Source organism: Vicia villosa, unplaced genomic scaffold (assembly GCF_029867415.1).
Source record: "Vicia villosa cultivar HV-30 ecotype Madison, WI unplaced genomic scaffold, Vvil1.0 ctg.005340F_1_1, whole genome shotgun sequence".
NCBI lineage: Eukaryota > Viridiplantae > Streptophyta > Magnoliopsida > Fabales > Fabaceae > Vicia > Vicia villosa.
This window is the reverse complement of record NW_026706607.1, coordinates 4050-11940: the sequence shown is the minus strand read 5'-3', so window position 1 is coordinate 11940 and position 7891 is coordinate 4050. Positions and strand designations below refer to the sequence as shown.

At 32.4% G+C, this 7891-nt stretch overlaps 1 long non-coding RNA gene across 1 annotated transcript; it reads right to left on the bottom strand.

Annotated features, from left to right (window-relative positions):
- Positions 1-1898: 1898 nt before the first annotated feature.
- Positions 1899-3107, bottom strand: LOC131642576 (uncharacterized). The gene is made up of 2 exons (XR_009295942.1): positions 3005-3107; positions 1899-2328 (listed from the first exon to the last, which is right to left on the bottom strand). It is a non-coding gene; the product is annotated as an uncharacterized LOC131642576 (long non-coding RNA).
- Positions 3108-7891: the final 4784 nt, after the last annotated feature.

Below are 7891 nucleotides of genomic sequence, written 5' to 3'. Positions count from 1 at the left end.
TAGAGCCAAAAAGAATGATATTTTATATTATTTAATTAATTTTGCTTAATATTATTTATTCCATTATCTAATATAGTTATTAAGTTATTATGCATTTACAATTATCCAACTAAATTATTATTTATTTATTCCTATCTCTTATAATTATTAAATTATTATTTATTTGATAATCATCCCTCTAAATAATAATTTTGCATATAAAATTAAGTAATGTTTACTCTCATTATTTTTTTAATTGTTAAATAAATAAATAAATTATACAACCACTTCACTCTTCCTAAACCATTTTCCAGAACTTTTTTTTTTGAATTTTTTTAATTAATAAATAAATAAAAAATTTAATATTATCTATGTTGTGAAAAACGATGTCAAGAACAAAGTATAATAAAGAATTATAGAAGATAAGAAGAACAATAAGGATTGATTATAACTGATATTCTTTTCTTTCTCTTTTAAAACAAGATTACAAGTTACAATGATTAATAGCAAATAACCCTCTCAACATAAATTAGGATTTGCAGTATGCAATGATGAGAGACTAGTATGCTATTTGTAATAGGGTTAAATAAGTTTTTAGTCCTATAAATATGGCAACTTTCAATTTTATTCCCTGCAAATTTTTTTTTCAAACAATGGTCCTTGCAATATTTTCCGTCCCTATTTTTAGTCTCTCCCGTTAAATTTCACTAACGGAGGGTTACGTGGCACGCCACGTGTAACGCCACGTCAATTAAAGTCAATATTAATTAAAAATAGATAGATTGCGGGGGTTTTAAACCCCCTTTAAATAACTTTAAAAATCAGAAATTTTCAGGAGCAATTAATCAAACCGTTGGTAGGAAAATCTTTGTTACCCTCATTCTTCACATTATCAAACCTACAAACACCATACCAAAAATGAACTTTAATAGCGCTTTTTTTAGCATTTGACAGCACTTCTTTTAGCATTTGATAAGTGCTATTAATCTACACATATTCCAAACAAAGAAATCAAAATAATCTACACACAAGTAACAGTAGAAGACTAAACATATTTCAAACTTTGAAAGAGATATGTTCAATTGCATCCCAAAGCAAATACATTTGGTAAGAAAAAGTTTCGGTACAACGTAATGAGTTATCTAGTTATGACCAAGATAAATACCACCTCAAACCCTTTGAGAAACTTGGGTAAGAAGCCACTTGCTATGATTTTTGACTAAAAAGATGAAGGTTGAAATATTGAAATGATTTTACTAAAATTCCTGAAATGAAAAAGATAAGCTGTCACTAGTACAAAAATGTTAATTTACACCCGTTTTTTATTAAATTTACACCCATTATTTTTAATAAAAATCGGGTGTATATCCACCGGGTGAGAAATGTCTAACGCATTTACACCCATTATTTTTAACAAAAATCGGGTGTAATTGGGCGTAATTACGTTTTTAATTACACCCTATTTTAATAAAAATCGGGTGTAATTACGTTTTTAATTACACCCTGATTTAAAAAAAATCGGGTGTAATTGAACGTAATTACGTTTTTAATTACACCGTGTTTTAATAAAAAACGGGTGTAATTGGGCATAATTACATTTTTAATTACACCCTGTTTTAGTAAAAATCGGGTGTAATTGAACGTAATTACGTTTTAATTACACCCTGTTTTAATAAAAATTGGGTGTAATTGGGCGTAATTACATTTTAATTACATCCTGTTTTAATTAAAATCGGGTGTAGATACGTTCTTAATTACACCCTATTTTAATAATAATCGGGTGTAAATGCGCCATTTATGAATGAACAATTATATTATATTTAAATATATTTACACCCTATTTCATATACACTATTTAGTTATATTTCATTTTCAGTCATAATATTGCAAATACTATAAAATCATACACATAAAAATCATATTTTAACTAAGTCAAAATATTTTTAATATTAACCAAAAGTATACAAAATCATGTGCATTCATAATATTTCAAGTACTATAAAATCATACACATAAAAATTATATTTTAACCAAGTCATAACACTTTCTTCATATATAATTTTACGCCATGCTTGACGGTTAGCTTCGGTTGTTCTCTAGTCCAATTGAATCCAACCGCTTTCCACATGTACCATTGGATTCATCCATGGCCAAAATACCACGCCCTAGAGAAGCAATTGCTTTCCACAATTCAATTCGGAGGAAGACCTTCTACATTCGTGTACACCGACTTCATCTTCTCAAGCAAAGTCAAAGTAGTTATCGGGTTACCTTTTTCTTCATATTCACCAAAACTAGATGATTTTCAGTCCCACCGGAAACAAGTTCATAGCCTTTCTCACTCAGAGCCTGCAATATATTCAGTGTTAATTAATACACAACAGATTAATCTCTTTGGTCCAACAAGGAGACTGGCTCTTGTGTTGATTGACTCCAATATCTATGAGAAGAGACTACTGAGTTATCCTTTCTAATATATACCTGTGCAAATAATCCATAAACATAAACAAACACAAACTCACCTTTTTCATTTCTTGTCATACTTTGCTTTTAACTACACTATGCACACATGTACGATCAATGTAGTTGCCAAATTGTTAGTTATTTTATTCCATTCACTCACTAAAAACTGCCATATTCTCATGCAGTTTCATATTGATGTGAATGGGGTTCAGTTGAGTTCTCAGTGGATATTGGCCATAAGTGAGAGTGTATCTTAAACGTGGATATTGGCCATAAGTGAGAGTGTATCTTAAACTTATCTAGTTTCAGTCTTCCACTAGTTATTTGAAATAATTTAATTAAAAACACAATTATGTATATTTGACTAAATAGAATTTTCATTCCTTAGGCAACTAAATAGTTTAATCATGTAATACTGTTTTCAATATTTCAACTATAGTAATTACTTTGATTTTTTTTACCGACTAATTACTTAGATATAAATTAGTAAGTTGTATATAGAACCCAAGAACAATCAACAATGGCAACAAGAGAAAGTTGAAGGTACAGAAAAGAAATTTACCTTTTGTGACATTAGGATGGTTAGTTTATACCAAGCAACAACTTCTTGTGTAAGTTCATGCCTGAGAGCAGCAATTTCAGCTTCTAGCCTGCACCCTTAGTCCATCATTTTAACTGATTCTGATTCAGCTTCACACCTTACTATTATTATTAACCACTTTGAACACAATCATTTAGTACTACTTACTCTAACAAAACCCAATTCAAATAAATCATAGATAGTTCATAACTGATTCTGACGCATATAATTCAAGTGTCACTGCAAAGTTAAGCCATCAAGGTGAATCACGCATTCAAAGTTGCCAAAGTTTCATCGAAGAGAAAAAATTGATCATACTTGTATAATAAGGGAAACTCCATCAAAAGTCATGAACGTTCTTACCATTAAATTGATCTTACCATTACATCAGGGAAACTCCACCTTGAAGATCTGGATAGAGTAAATGTTTTGATTTCACTCCATGATGATCGTTTGTGTCTTGTGAACTGTGATCAACATAAGCACGAAGCAAGGTATGAATCTCATTCATGCCAACATTATGCTAAAGCTGCATTTGAGTTAGGAGGTCGTCCAAACGACGTTATCGAGACTATGCAATGAAGATGAAGCCATGTTATGATCTAACACCCCAATTCTAAACAAAGAATAAGAGATTGCTAATAATACCACTAGATGATTAAGAATCTAAGAAATATTCCCAATAAAGATATTCCCAATACCAAAGATAAAAGCCAAAATAAAGAACATTAAACAACTTATACAAGTACAAAGCAAATTTAAATGCGGATTATACACTATTCAGAATCAAAATGACACAGATTATGCTAGAGTATGTTCATTGTTATTATGAAAGAAAACCTAGTAGCATATGAAATGCACAATTTAAAACTATGCAGTGAATGGCCATGCCATGAGGCTTGATGTACTACTCAATTCTCAAATTTCAACTTTGTTCGTAAACTTAGTTCATTAAGATTTATGTTCACACGCGACAATATAGATAATCCAAAGCAATTAACACCATAAATTCAAAGCAATTAATACCATAAAACCAAAGTTTGATATCAGAAACTACTGACCAAAGGTTCAACAGAAACAACATAAATAGATTAACAATAATCAAAATAGAAGGATCAAGTTACTGTTAGAGTAACTTCAAGTATAGTAACTTTGTTCAATAACTCATTACAAACACTTTTTTAACCAATCCAGCTCCTTAATGTGCACTCTAGAAGGATCAACGATGTTGTTTTGCATTTCTTATCCTACATTCACAAACACAACTAATGTCTATACATGAAAAATCTCTTCCTACTAAAGCACAAAATAACAAACCAGAATTATTGAACCTAAAGGTGGTGCCAACAATTATGTGAACAATGGTTACAGAATTGGGCTATATAACTTCAGAAGCATTGTGTCTTTTCAATAAATTTCACAAATTCGTAACAATTAGAAAGCATATAAAGGCTATAAACTATGAAGCAGCGTTAAATTGAGATATAACATTGCAGCACGAAATCAAATATTCACAAATTAGTTCAACAATTGGAGAAGATGTATACCTCTTCAACGTGTTGGGCATCTCCAAGCATACAAATCTTCATCTTAGGGCGAGGGATGTTGTCATACCCTAATTTTTGACCCCCCTGAGATGGCATATCTTCAGGATTTTTCATCAGGTCAAGACAAGTTCCCAGAGCAGTCATTTCTCCATCTGGTACCTAATCGAGGATGCTCAAAGACAAGAAAGCTCAGGCAAAAGATCAATCAATACAAAGACTAGTCTCTAATACAATCATGGGGCTCAAAAACTTCACTTTTCTCATCTATGATTGATTAGACATCCAGTCATATGAGTACAGGTTTACTCAGGTCACCAGACTAGGGTTTTGAGCCTATCAAGGACTAAAATCAGGGATCACTTTTGGGAAACCCTAAAAAGCCCCAGGGAACCATTCAAAGACATCAATCATCTTCAAATAACTCATATGACAAGATCTACTGGACATCACACTTCAATTCAAAGTCTACAGTCATTATTTTCACATGGTCGACAAATTAGGGTTTTGACCTAATTCACCAAGATAGTTGACTTCTGATCAGGGCATGAATCCAAAACTCAAGACATGATTCAAGAGTCTCTACTACCTACATATAATCCATTTATATCATCCATTTGGGGAGAAGATCTTATTTCTACACAAAAGCCCAAAAATTCACTTTGTCAGGAAAAAGTCAACTGTGAAGGATCATCATTGACTTTTAAGGTTTTTGGTCAAAAAATGACTTTCAAAGATCAATATCATCAATATATGGATGTCAAAGTCATTTGGCCAAAGAAATTCAAAGAAATTCATCAAAGAGCGAAAAGTCGGGAATTAGGGTTTTTGAAGGCATGGTGAGAACTCAAAATTTCACCTACACAACTCAAAAAACTTCCAACATGAAAGTTGTAGATCTTGCAAAATAAAACAACATCTTACAAAGGAACTTTTTTCAAAAGATCAACCATTTATGAAGTTTTGGAAATTTTGAAGTTTAGGTCATAAACACTTAGAAATTTTTCTAAGTGTTTTAACCTAGTTTTCATCCAACTTTGGGCTCATTTTTCACAAATTTCCCAAATGATTCTGAAGAAGACATAAACTAATGATTTAAAGTAGATGTTTAGGGCTTTCCAAATTGTGTTCAACCTTCTCCAAATTCAATTTGAGCTAGGAGTTATGCTTGTTCAAAGTTGGCCTCATGAAGTGAAATTATAGGTCATGGACACTTTTGGACTTTGCAAATTTTGTGCAAATAACCTCTCTTATGGATGCTACACGACCCATAACACATCTGAAAACATGCCATGCATTCATTTTCACCATGCCATAAGAATTGAAGAAGATTCTAAAAACAAGAACATGTGATTATGTAATGATTACATTTGTGAATTTATGGCAAATTGATGAATCACCCAAGGAATCTTCTCACCAACCAATTAGAGCTCATTTCTGGCTCAGAATTGTCCCCTAAGATCAAGCAAAATCGAGGGCTAGGGGATTGATCAAATGGAATCAAAATTCTCATCATTGCATAAGAGATATTTGCAAATTTCCTTCATGGCTAAGAAACCAAATCAACTTCACTAAGGAAGCTCACTCCTCTGCAGCTATACTGATCCATTTGCCTATAAATACAGATGCATTCCTCATTCAAAAACACACCAAAGCAACCATATTACTTGCTTTCTCTTTCTCTTCTCTTGTTCATTGTTTTTCAAAGTTCTTTGGCAAGAAGAATCGATTTCTTCAAACCAGAGCTTATCTTTGGGAAGTGAGCATTCTAACATCTCAAGGGAGGTCATTTGAGGTGATCCAAGCACCTGGATCACTTCTGTAGGTGGAGGAACACCATTGTTGCTCTCACTTTGGAGCATCTGCAGTTGGAGGTCCATGGAGTGATTCAGAAGGTTTCAAGGCAAGCCAATCATCCAGACACACTCCTTAGGTCATAGTGAAGCTAACCAGATGGCTGCAGCTCATCTGTAACTCGAGAATCAACACCCTCCATGTTCACTTGAAGCTCAAATCGAGGGAGGTCCATAGAACAATTCAGAAGGATTCAGGCTACAATAAGCATCCAGTTAGCATCAGTGAGTCTCAGGGAAGCTATTGAGATCATTCATTCAAGCCCAGGTGCCCTCAATCATCCTCACGACCTCCATTTTCAGAGGTAAGTTTCTGAACTTCACCTCTCTAATTTAAGTACTCTTTGTGAAATAGCTCGATTCTATCTTGTTCAGCATCATCAGAGGATTGAAAACCCTCTATCATCATCCATTTATCTTTCAGTATAGTCATTTAATTTAATTTTGAAATTTTAGGGTTCTTCACGATTTCTGGTAAATTAATTAGATATAGTTAATATTAGTTCATGTTAGTTACATATTTAGAATCGTGAGTGAATTTAGAGCAAGTTTCATGTTTACATCGTGGCAAATGGTTGAGAAACGAGTGAGTTCAGAAATTCAAATTCATGGAGCTTGAGGTTGAAGACGAAGATGGTGGTGGCGCGCAATTTTCAAACTCAGGTCTAAGTTTATTTTATTTTGATTGATACCTGTTTCATTAACGACTAAAACGTGATAGCCCAGTGGTAGAGAGTGTTTGTGTGTTGCGCGTGCCCAAGGTCTGGGGTTCGAATCCCCCTCGCCCCAGACCTTTTGATTTTATTTCTTTTTTACTTCTATGCATTTGAGTAATATATGAATTGCAATGGAACCATGCATATGACACCAAGCGCGCGTTGGCTCAGTGGTGTTGTTTTGGGCTGGTAATGCAAAGGGCGTGGGTTCAAACCTGGTTGGTGACAAAACCATATTTTTTTACCACTTTTCCCATTTAACTCCTTCACAACTTTAACAAATTATTTAACCTATCAAAATAAATCATTTTCACTTCATTTTTCACACACTTGTCATTTAATATATCTATTTTATGAATAATCAAAAAAATCATAAAAATATTATTTATTTCATATATTTTTATTAGGTTTAAAATAGTATGATTTAAGTGTTATATTAAAATGTTTTAAATACATATATTCATTTTGTTTTAACTTAATTACTTTGTGAATCATTTTATGATAAAACCCTAATTGATTAGGTCTTAATTAAGTAAAATCTTTATTTTTACTTTAATTAAGTTGACTTTTGTCAATTCTTAAAACTGTTTTCAATCTCTGATTAAATAAAATGATTAAGGTTTTCAAACAACAAAACCTTGTATCATTCAAAATCATTTTCAAATTGCTCTCATAGCCAGTACTGTAAAGTACTGGGCCTCTAATAGAGTGTAAGTCCCAAAAATCTTCTCTTCTTAGCTTGTTTTCAAAACTGTA